The sequence below is a fragment of the Lampetra fluviatilis genome, chromosome 2 (genome assembly GCF_964198595.1).
Source record: "Lampetra fluviatilis chromosome 2, kcLamFluv1.1, whole genome shotgun sequence".
Lineage (NCBI taxonomy): Eukaryota > Metazoa > Chordata > Hyperoartia > Petromyzontiformes > Petromyzontidae > Lampetra > Lampetra fluviatilis.
In genome coordinates, this window is record NC_136276.1 from 35,507,982 (window position 1) to 35,520,390 (window position 12,409).

The 12,409-nt window shown below is 47.3% G+C and overlaps 2 protein-coding genes across 2 annotated transcripts in view; one reads left to right on the plus strand and one right to left on the minus strand.

The window, feature by feature from the left end:
• DNMBP (dynamin binding protein) overlaps positions 1-12,409 on the plus strand; it is a 348,547-nt gene that overhangs the window by 115,438 nt on the left and 220,700 nt on the right. The window lies entirely within an intron of this gene.
• Positions 1-12,409, minus strand: part of SNTG2 (syntrophin gamma 2) — a 102,066-nt gene that overhangs the window by 15,509 nt on the left and 74,148 nt on the right. The window lies entirely within an intron of this gene.

Sequence of the window (12,409 nt, forward strand, 5' to 3'; positions counted from 1 at the left end):
CTTCTAATTTTAAAAGTTCAAAAAAGTAACCAGCACACCACCGCAATTTGGCTGTGCGGCAGAGCAGTGCTGCACTTCAGACGTTTGCCCAACGTCTCTCGTTCCTAAACACCGATGGGATGCTATGAAAATAAGAAAAAACAAGCCGGGGAGAGAAAAAAATAACTTTTAGCCTTACTCCATAAGTGTTTTTAAAGAAGCTATACCTTGCTGACTGATATCCACATTATTAGACAAAGCTGAGAGCCTGGGTAAATCCCTTCTCGCTGAATGCCAATCGATAGCCAGTTTCAGCTCGCGCTGTAAAGTTCATCCCGCATCGATCGGCCTCCACCAAATAATCCCAGTTTGTTCAAGACACTGGTACAAAGTGTCGCGGTGGAGGTGGTGTGGGAAGGAGCGAGCCAGGCGGTGGGAGGCGGCAGACACAGCGGGGGGCGGGGGGGGGCATTAGGGGGCTGTTGCCGTAGCGGATGGGGACCCAGACTCGGGGTATAATCTCATTACCAAGCCATCCCACACCAAAGCAATGAAGACTCAATTGGCCACCAGGCATACGATCTGCGCGGCGAGACTTTCACTACTGGATCTGGCAGCTGTGTGAAAGCGTTACGGAATTTTAGTCAAGGCCCCGGGTATACTGCAGGGACGCCACCGACGGTTGCTCACCTGGGCTTCAACCTCGCACTCACGCGGCAGATTAATGACACCACGCTAAATCTCGTGTCGACGTACTGGGATATTTTAAAAAAACCTGAAAATCAGCAAGAAATTACGATAATGAACGATGATAGACAGGGGAATGATTAACCGCTTGCACTAATGCCGTGTGAGGATGTCTGACGATGCAACTTTAAATCGCTGCAATGATAGTTCTGTCATCAGGAATCATAGTCACCGAGCTCCCATCTATATTTAAATAAAGGCAAATAATGTATGTAAATTGTGGATAAACGCACTATTAAATGAATGCTAAGCAGCTGTTTGTAATGTGCAGCCAAGCAAAGCAAAGTATGCTGTGTATCTGTATGACGAACCTTTCAATCAAAGCGTTACAAAGTAACAATGGCAATTTTTTTGCAAAGAGCTCTTTAATTGGAGCAATCACGCGCTTTTGAAGATTAAACTACAGAGTAATACATTATGTAAAAACATCTCGGCATATCAACAAGAATATAACAATTGCGGTATAAATCCAAATGTTATTGCAATGTATTACGTACACACAGCAAGAAACAAAGACAAAGATCCCCTGTACAGCCTGAACAGACTGTAGGGGCAAGTGCTGTTAGCCAGCACCTATGAAGGCCGGCACGGCACACGATGGGGTGGGTGGACAGCACCACGCCCAATAAGTTAGTTTTACATTATATTTGCTTAAAAATAAACAAGTATCATGTACAACTAAAATAAATGGCGTATTTGCATTGTTTCATTGTGCATGCGACTTGCATATTTTTAAAGTATAATATAATGGCCATTTTAAGATATAATCCATGAAGTACAAATTATAAAAAAAAATTGTTATGACGGTAAGAACATGAATGAAAATGCCCGAGTACTATTTAATTATTCCAGAAATCAATGCACACATCTTTCTTTCATGTTCAAGGATCATCTTGAGACTCGGTAATTCGCATGGAGACATAAAAGAGACTTGCTGCTTTTCGTACTCTGCTACAAGCGTAATTGTCAGAGTATGGAAAGATTACCACAATTCACATCCACAATTACGCACTGTACAGCCCATGAGGCCAGGTGGGTCGTTCGATGCCAACCGAGGTGGCTACCAGCAGTCTCCACCCTGGGCAGTCTCCACCCTGGGCATTGTCCACCATGGGCATTGTCCACCATGGGTAGAGAGCTTGGCATACATGCCCTCTGTTTTATAACCACGTTTACTTTTGATTTTCATATGCCGTAGATGTTTAATCTCAATTGTTTATTGTCTAAAAGTGATGTTCTCTGTCAAACGTACCAGGGCACATTCTCTTATTCCCTTTTTTTTAAATAGAAAAATACCACAGTGACCATCCTATCCATAGCTAATTGTGATCAAAAGATACAATGCTTGAATAATCTCATTGTTAGCATTTGCCACTCGAGGTGGACCTGATAATCCAGTTTAGGGCCAAAGGCGCAAGGACCAGGAGACAAAATACTTGCGTACAGTGAAAAAACATACACCGGCAATGCCTCTTAGATGGACAAATTTACTCTTAACCTGAAATGGTCCACACTGGTGGAAGAAAGTGAACTGTATTCTCTGGCTGTATTTTAAAGGAAATGTTGGGGGTTTGTCTTATAATGCACTAGGTGTGAGCTTGCGTTAGTGTAAATGTGTGTGTGTGTGTTAGAGTACGTGTTTGTGTGTTTGACCACATTGTTTTTGTACAACATTATTGACACCGGGTATAATTTGGAGATGTCTTACTTTCCGGACCATCTTAAAAATCCAGAGAATACAGTGGTAACAGGTGTCCAGCACTCACACTTCACCTCACCACACCACAAGTAACCCATCAAGCAACTGACAGCAGTGGACTCATTTCACCACTGGTGTAAGCAGGCCTGGATTAAGGTCACCCGTAGGCCCTAAGCCAGCACCATATTTTTGGCCTCCCACCCACGCCTTTGGCTCTGCTGTGCTGTGCCTCGCTCCTTTCTCTGAGCCCCGTGCAAGGGCCAAGTGCCAGGAGTCGACTCTTGGCTGCCGAACATTCGAGCACTGACAAGAGGAGCTCGTTAGGGTCACGGTCCGGCAAAGGGCTGCTAATCAGGGCTCGGAGAAAGAGAGAGAGAGGGAGTGGGAGCCATGAAGCTGCTGCTGCCGCCATTTTGATAAGAGAGAGCCGGGCCACAGCATGGTGGATTCGGTAATAAAGCCACGTCACGTGGGCAGGATGTTAACTACCTCGCCTGGTATCAGAGGTCGCAAACGGGTTTTGATTCCTTACCCGTACCCGTACCCGGCCGTACCCGTACCCTACCCGATACCCGGCCGGGTACGGGTAGGGTACGGGTATCGGGTACCCGATTGCGACCTCTGGGATGAAGCCATGTTGCAGGCGCGGGTGGGTTGATTCTAGGAACTTGAATTGTGAGAAGAGACAAGACGTTGGGAAATGAGTGACAAACAGTTACTCACCAGTGACTCACGGCCTACCCGTACCCATACCCGGCCGGGTATGGGTAGCCGGATATCTGGTAGGGTACGGGTATCGGGTACCCGGTTGCGACCTCTGCCTGGTATGCAGGAGATTGTGGGGTCGATCCTGCCCATGACACCTGTTTATTTGGAGTTTGAATGTTCTACTTCGTGGTGGCGTGGATTTGGCTGCTCTAAGTTTCCACGTGATAAGCCACTTCGTTGAGCTATCATTTGTGGCTATATCGCTGTTGAAAAAGAGCTATATAGCTCAGTGGGACTTACCTGGTAAAATAAAGAAAATAACTTAGTTTTTTTTAGTTGAATAAAGCTCTCTGTTATCAGATTGGCCAATGTGTGGAGTTCAGCTCTCTGTTATTGGACTGGCACAAAGAGAGCTGAGTCACACACAATGGGCAATCTGATATTCGAGGGCCGAGTCACACACACAGCCTATCCCATATTGCAAAAGAAGCTTACACCTGCCGATACGACCGTATAACAAAATAAACAAGCAGGCATGATGCCTCCACATATCCTTCCCTCCACGTAAAATAATACAGATATTTCTTCCACAACCCATCAGCTGCATGGCTTTCTGGGAGTGCGTAGCTTCAGCGGCCTTGTCGAGTAGGGTTGGCATGGCTCCTGGTGCAAGTAGGCGCATGATGACCCCCGTCCAATGTCGCCTCACCGCAGTCTGATGTCTGGGCAACTCCAGTCGCGCACTTCCAACTGCCTACACACTCAATAGCTACGTGCACATGTATGTTGCACTTCTTTCGCACCGTATGTAGCCAACTGTGCTTATCGGAGGTACACCGCCTACGCGTTGCATTATTTTATCGTGAAAGAAACCGCCTCCTGCTGGACAGATGTTTCCTCTAACTTCTCTACATGGTCAGTGGGCTCCGTGTCCAAAAATAAAACGCCAAAACAAACAAATAGCCACTGCGTGTTCACCAACACAGGTTTAGTGCACACGTAGTGCATGTGATGCGTAAGAGGATGACACGATTGCTGCGGGAACACTGAGCAAAAATCAATGCCAAGTATGAAATGAAAGGAGTGAGTGGGATGGTTTTCTCTTTGTCTTCTGATAAACAAACAACAAACGGCCTTGTTGACTACACGCGCCTGCAACGTTCACAGAACGACAGCGATGATCAAGACGACGATAATGACCGTGTTGAGCTTACGTAAAAAAAACATGGCAATAATGAAATAAAACTACCAATAACAAATTACTCATCTTTCTTGACGAACACAGGTCATGGCTAAGCAGTATCATAATCGGCACCGTAATTATCTGGAGAGATACCAACTGCTTTAAGTTGCAAAGTAATGCATTCAGCAAATGCTGTGATGACAAAACGTTTCCATCGCCTCTCATGTGGCCCCATGAGCTTTTCCCAAAGGATCATAGGAGGTTATTCAACTGCAGCTGGATGTGGGGCAGGTTAAGGGTCCTGCTTGAGCTCACAGAACTATGGAGGTATCCACGGAGGCTTTTCAGTGGCCCTCAGAGAGAAGTTGGAAAAGAGCGAGAAATCTTGAGACGCAGCTAGGCCACTGCGCTTCGGCGCCTAATGAGGCCCCCGTAGCAGAGAAAATAAGGCAGAGACACAGAATTGGTCACGGTAATTTGTAAGAGGTCAGGGCGTAGCAGCTGAGAGTAGGAATATTTTAGATTGTTGTTATTTGAACTGCGATTAACACCAGCGCTAACTATAACATGCATAAGCGAGTTACTTTACATCTGTCAGGGGACTCCACCCACTAAACTGTCACACGGAAATATTACACTTTTCTTCAGGCCCATGCCACTACAGTGTACGAATTACGGCAGTCACGCTAAAATGTAATTGTTAATCCATCCGTGATATGCATGACGTGGCACGTAAACATTTCATTTCCATCAGCGTCGAATGCATCGCTATGTAAATCAAGGAGGAAGACAAGAATATGTGCTGCATGCAGTGGCGGCTCCTGCAAAATCTCTCAGGGGGGACAAATGTCTGGATAATTGATAAGGATAAGGTCCACCCATGCAATGGATAAATTAACAGCTTAAGCATGTAAAGGCAACTTCACTTCTTTAATATTAATGAAAAATAAAGTGACTCTTACAATACATATTGTTTGTTTCTATACTCACTATTAAAACAAACCACTCAAGTTTCTTTCATTAAAGATTCCACTAGGTGGCGACAAATTATATTGTTGGATGAAACGTGCTTACGTATGATGACGTAAGCACGTATGATGACGTAAGCACGTTAGTGCAAGCCCTCCCGGAAGCCATAGAGAATGCATTGGAGCGCCCGCCGTTCGAAAAAAAACATCTTTGAATGTAAGTCTATGGGGCCACTCGGGGCGATTCTCAGCTGGAGTGAAATCGCCCAAAAAGAGGCGGTACTCCACAGAACGTGACATGACGCTAATTGGACTATATCCAGAGGCACAGTGACGGCTAGCGTGACTCTGTGGCTGAATGACATTGGTGGTGCGTCGCCCAATCGCCCTAATGAAGAAACCGCCCCTGGCTGCATGCCAATCACAGATTGCTTTTCAAGTGACATGCACAATTTTTTTTAAAGAGGCGTATCGAACTGATTAGTGGGACGTCCAAGTTGCGTTGATGAACCCCTTTAAGTGGCATTACAAATGGGATCCTGCAGGACATGGCCATTGGGAACAGGTACTAAACGTTCATCAGTCAGCCCTGCCGTCGCTGTAATGCACAACGAGAGCATCGTTTGTAAGCAGAGCACAGGAGACACATGGGCCAGGCTGAGGGCATCGCTAGACACGGGCCTGTCAAATTAAACCTCGTGAACCGGCAGTAGCCAAATGTTAACCTCAACCGTAAGCTTCGCATTTTGAACGTTTCAGTTCCCTCCCGTCCACTGTGTGTGCGAGACCATGATGACCAAAGCGCAGTTTCAAATTAAAGACACGGGAATTCATTTAAATAGCTTCCACCCCCCTCCCCTCCTGGGCTTTCTGAATACGTGCAGTTGATACTAATGGGAGATATCCCAAGGCCATTCCTGGGTACCCAGTTTATAGAGCCATCATTGGATGCGGCCAGCTGTGGGTTGTTTAAATTCCCCATGTTGCTACGCGTGGCAAATAGTGGTGATGATTGAAGGGAAGCTGCATGCTGATTTTGCCATAATTATGCTTATGACCATAACTTGTGCACGGAATTTCAAACAAGCAAGATGCTGTTACCGTCTCTTGGTAGCATCTTGGACTTTAGGCCCCAGAGGGTCTCTGGCCAGTGGTTTTCAGCACATCATCTGGACCTGGGAATTTCAAACGCTTGTGCGGCGGTCAGGCATTACTAAAACTGCCATGTGCACATTTTGTCACGCGGTAGAATCGTGCGCACTCCCACGTTTCCCCCAAGACGTTTGGACAGAGTGGACGAGTAGGCTAAATAGCCTCTAGAGGGAGCTCGCTAGCGCCCTTCCGCCAGAAGTAGCATGAACAAGACATTGCAGTGCTGCACCTTTACCTTACATGATAAAACCAAACCGGGTTTTTTTTTATAAACATTTAGTTTTCAGACATTTGATTATCCATCTTTGGAAAATAGACGATGGGGAGGAAAATTCCAAAGCTGAGCAACGCGAGGGGAAGAGACAGGAAGAGAAGCGTTTTGACTCGTAGATCGTCAATACCAAATAATGCAATCAATAACATTAACACCGTGTGGTATACACTGTGCAATAGCATGTTCAAACACAAGTATCTGGGCAGGGTTGTTCATGAGGACTGTTCGCAGATCATCATCTCAGTAGAACTTCTGAATAGGGCGCTCGGTGGTGGGGGAGTGGTGGGGTGGTTGCCACCCAGGGTGGGCCCCAGCAACACCACGTGTCCTTCCCGGCCACACCACCAATCTCTCTGCAGCGGTGACTCCCTTCTGAGTGGCCTCGCCCATCCCAGAGGAGACTGAGCTGCGCCTGAAGCAGGAGTGAGGAATTATTTGGATCTGAAGCAGGAGTGTGGACTTTTTTGCACCTCAATAATGAGTGAGGAATTCTTTGCACCTGAAGAATGAGTGAGTAATTCTATATACCCGATGCAGAAGTGAGGAATTCTTTGCATCTGAAGCAGGAGTGAGCAATTATTTGCACCTGAAGCAGGAGTAATTATGTGTATCTGAAGCAGGAGTGAGGAATAATCTGTACCTGAACGAGTGGGGAATTCTTTGCACCTGAAGCAGAGTGAGGAATTCCCAGCTAGCGGCGGCGCTTCCCACGAGGATACAACGTGACCTCAGCTTGTGCCAGAGCGTAGCTTCGTAAAGTTACATTTTAAGTGAGGTCTTATTGCGCCAGTAGTTGCGCGTTTTTTTTTGTCCCTTGGCCGTAACGTGCAGCATTCATAACCCAGCAGACATTATTAAAGCTATAAACCACTGCATATTCAATATATTCATTTTCTTTCTGGCAGCGTCCAAAGTTCGGTCCCAAAGCAAACACGCTGCAAAGTAAATAAATAGTTTATCCAGTGGGCTATTTTTTTTTAAGGCCGGAGCTATGGAATGCAGCAACCATCAAAGACGCCCGCGTATGGCTCCGCGCTTCAAAGTGGAGAGAAGTGAGCAAAGAGGGGTACGGGGGGGTTGGGGGGGTTGCGGGGGAGGGGTGCGGGGGAGGGGTGCGGGGGTGGGGTGCGGGGGAGGGGTACGGGGGAGGGGTGCGGGGGAGGGGTGCGGGGGAGGGGTGCGGGGCTGTGCACGAGCTTCAGAGTTATTTAATAGCTGCCTTAGCTCCGTTATTTTATCTGACCGATCAACTACCTAGGAACAACCTGGTGACCTGAGGCTGACTCCCGGCCACAGCCTACAAACATACACCGGTCGTGAGTGACATCTCGAATGGTCCTGGGTCACAATTCCCTTCGCCGACCCTGCACTGACCCAGATTGGTGAAGTATGGTCACTTTCTGTGTATGTGCCGCTTGATACGCTGGATACTCTTGCAAATGAGATGTTCCGGGTAAAATATTCAAAGAATAATAAAATATTTTAAAAATGGTAATATAAAAAAAACACCCACGTGACTGACAAGGTGTGAGTTGGCCGCCATTCAGAGGTGAATTGGCAATGGCGCTGAGGATTATGACTATTAATGTGATTTTTTAATCCACCAAAAAAATTGACAAGAGGTTCTTTCGTGAGGTTTTTTTTTCTTTGCGGTGCTCCCAGTGGCAGGCAGTGACTTGTGTTTGACCGCGTGGTCCGGACTCGTTATCAGATGTGGCAAAGGTGTCTATGCTCTTTGCATGACATTGTGTCGCTTGGCGTACAGCCAGAGCTTTTTGAAGAAAAAAACTCCCCACCTCTGGTAACCGAACTGCCTCGTAAATATATACGGCCTGACATTCTGGTAGGAGTTATCTTGATGTAAACAACAACAACAAACAATTGTAGGGAGTAAGTCTTGCAGAAATAGGTGCGATATAACTGCTCCCTGGCATCTCAGACGGGGGGATAATTGGCAACTTATGCAGTTCCTGAAAAAAAACCCACGACCAAATCACGTAGAATGTGCAGACTCTCGTTGGGTTTGAGAAGCCAAGCAGGTTTGAGCCTTATTCATATTCTTATGTTTTATCGGTAAAGTCACGTAGGTAACTCGACTGTCGAGCGTGACTTTACCGAAAAAACCTACGAATATGAATCCTTGCAGTCACGAAAGCTTCAAATCTAGAATTAAGGTTTGAGCCTGTATAGCGCTTGGATGGGCGACCACCTAGCACGAAATACACCATCGTCAAGTATAGTCAAATATCCCGCGTGGCCCGCACTGCATGGGAACGTCATCATCCAGCAGTGTATTTACAACAACGGTCCCGCAAACAATTGAGTCTGGGAATTTTACGTAACTTCTAAAAAAAATCAAGTGGTAAAACTAAGCCGATACCAACCGAGCACAATTCTGTAAATGTTCTAGCCTGGAATTGTTATTACATTATTAGAGTGTAATTGTACTAGTCCTACGAAGATTCCTACGGGGATTGTGAAATCAGGAGGATTGTGGAGTGGTGTGGCAGCGCCAGGCTGCCGCGGACGGGGCCTGGGTATTCAAGCGAAGCGGGAGGGTCACTGATTGCTGGTATCGAAACGTGTTGTGGTCGATTAATGTGTAAAAATTTAATGGCGATTCTGGTCAATATTGTCTGCCTGATATCGACCTCGATACCACCAGCTACGTTAAGCATAGGTGAAGTCTCAAAGTGATTTCTTGTTCAAAATCAGCATTGACGCGTTGCTTGTCTCCTGTTTACAGCCATAGCAATTAAATCCAATTCTGCCACACGGATACCCCCCCCCCCCCCACCGCATGGAATCCAAATTAGTCAAAAGACGTTAATTTAACGTGGGAATCGCCCAAAAAAAGATTTCATATTCCTGCAGAAGCCATCCAGGGTGGAATCACAGGAGTCGACTACAATCTCTGCTGGAGTTGCCTGGCTCGACTGTCGTGCAAAAAAAAATATTTGCATCCGATGTGAGCTTGGGATGGGGATGCATGGCACATGGGAAATCATCGCAAAACTAGAAATGTCATGCAACTATAACACAGAAATGCACTGCCTACGCTGTCTGGAACTACATCCCCATCACCAGCCGGTCTACCGAGACCCTGTTCAATACAGCCTCCAGATTAGTCTTTTTTCCTTTGCCTATGATAGATGGTCTCTGCATGTCTCTCGAGGAAATTCCAGTACGTTTGCCTCCCATACCCTCTCACTCATCTACCCCTTCTCAAAAAGTGTAAAAAACAATAAGAAGCTCAAACACCCATTCTCTCTGCCTTGCTTTCAGGAAACTGTGCACTATCGCTTGACATGCATTTGTTTTTAGATACTAAATAAAGTAAATTTTGCATGATTATAATGCATCGAAGACTGGCGGGGTGAGGGGTGGTGAGGAGGCAGCACAGTGGCGTCGTGGTTAGCGCGCTGCGCTCTCTACCCAATTAACCACGTTTGATTCCCAGCCACGGCTAGCATCAGTGGTGAGTGATATCCGAACCAGTCCTGCCAACCCATCCCCCACCTTCACCAAACTGCATGGACTAGCATGGCGATGTATGGTTAAACAACTCACATGACTGATACAGCATGGGGAGGCTTTCATCCAGCAGTAGATTTTATTTTACGTGAAAGATTTGACGACATGTCACGCACACAAGGGAGATGAGTTCTTTCAGGCCCTACCATGCACAGAATATCCCGTCAAATCCTGATGTGGAATCATCGCCCCGTGCAGCGGCGCCCGGTGGGTGAATGCGTTCGTGGTACAGCAACTCGGTGGGGCGAGGGGAGAGGGGGTGCAAGGGGGAGGGAGGAGAGGGAGGGGAGGGAGGGGAAAGTGGCGGCTACACGTCGTTTATAATATTTACACAGAGTAGGAAAGCATTGATTGTTAAGGTTTCATAATTGCAATATTGGTTCCTGGCACCACCGGTCCCTAACGATGGGCTGCCCCTCACACCGGCCACGGGGCTTCTGGGTGTTGTTGAGAGGCGAGGTGCATCGGGCCAGCCCCTGTGAGTGGAGGTGCCCCGTGGGGTGGTGGTGGTGGCACACACGGGTCCCTAGGGGTCACGCACGGCACGAGCCTCTCTGCAATTTGATCCTCGTCAATAACATCCCAGATAGATGTCCACGTCGTTCAAGTTATCAACATAATGGAACACGACACCTCGGGGACAATCCTCTCGGTTGTAAAGAACAGCGATACATTTTCACGGGACGTTGTTTATCATTGGAGAGAGAAGGGAGAGAGGGGGGGTTAGACAATTGCACAGTCCTCTTAATTGCCACTGTGACCATCTGTCTGGAACCTCCAGCATTGCGACACAAACAAAGCGACAACACGAAACTAGTGCTGTTGAATTAATCAATTTTCTTGGTTTTGTTTTTGGTTCATGTGAACGGCCACTAGTGTGTAGTTCGGTTCGTCGAAGTCCCCGCTGCTACGCTGATAATTGGATTCACTCTTGGGAGATAAAACGCGCCCGAGCTGAACTTATTTACGTTCTGGCGAGACCAAGGAGCAAGGGAGAGAGAGTGAGAGGAGAGCGTGGGATTTGAGCCGATGAACAGCGCCGTGGACGACGGGAGGACTCGTCGGGAGGGGAGCAGGAAATTCAAACGTGCGAGTAGCCAGGTAGACAAAGTGGGAAGTTAGTGCTGGTGGTGGTGGTGACAGAGCGGTGTATATGGAGTCACATTTTCAGTGTTCCTCATCACAGTGATAAAGGTGATGATGTACGTTATTTGTTTACTGACTTTACTATTTGTGCAGTCACAATAAACCCTCCCTACATCGCAATGAGCATTATGGCAGGTGGTTAGACGGGCATGTAGCTGGTGAACCGGCAGCTCGTTAGGTGGACAGACAGGCAGATGTTGAGGTAGGTCGGTAGGTTGAATAACCAGGCAGGTCGGTCAAACAAACAGAATGAAGTCGTTCCTGCTTCACCGCGCATCACGTGCTTTCAGATGCGCTTCTGCGGCCGTCTGGAACAATCTTCCTGGAGCTGTAGACATTTTAATATAAATTGAAAACTCATTTCTTTAGAACTGTTTTTTGTGTTTAGTTTGTTCTCCCTTCCCCCGCACCTCCGATTAGCACGGTTGGCTACGTACGGTGTGAAAGAAGTTCAACATACTACTCCTATACGCTTTCGCTTTTTCGGTAAGGTCACGTAGGTGTTTTTTCTACCTACGTGACTTTACAGAAAGAACCAAAGAGCATGGATTCCCGCAGTCACGAAAGCTTCAAATCATACCCCTACTATTTATTTTACCAGGACAGGCCCACTGAGCTACGTAGCTCTTTTACAGAAGCGACCTGGTCACACTTAAGAGCTCAACGAAGTGGCTTGCCGCGTGGAAATGTACAGCAGCCAAATACTCGAAACGCGTGGAGGAGAAAACTCCGGAGGGCTCAGAGAAAAACCCACGTGACCACGGGGAGAGAGAGACAGCTAGAGACACGCAAACTCCAAATATACAGCAGGTGTCATGGTCAGGATCAAACCCACGACCTCCTGTATACCAGGCGAGGTGGTTAACATCTCGCCACCGAAGTGTCCGTATGTGTGTGTGTGTATGTGGGGAGCGGTAGTGTAGCGGTTAGCGCGCTGCGCTACGAACCTGGCGACCCGGGTTCGATTGACGCTCATGGCCAACACCCAGTGACGATTAACTGAACCGGTCCCGGGCCTC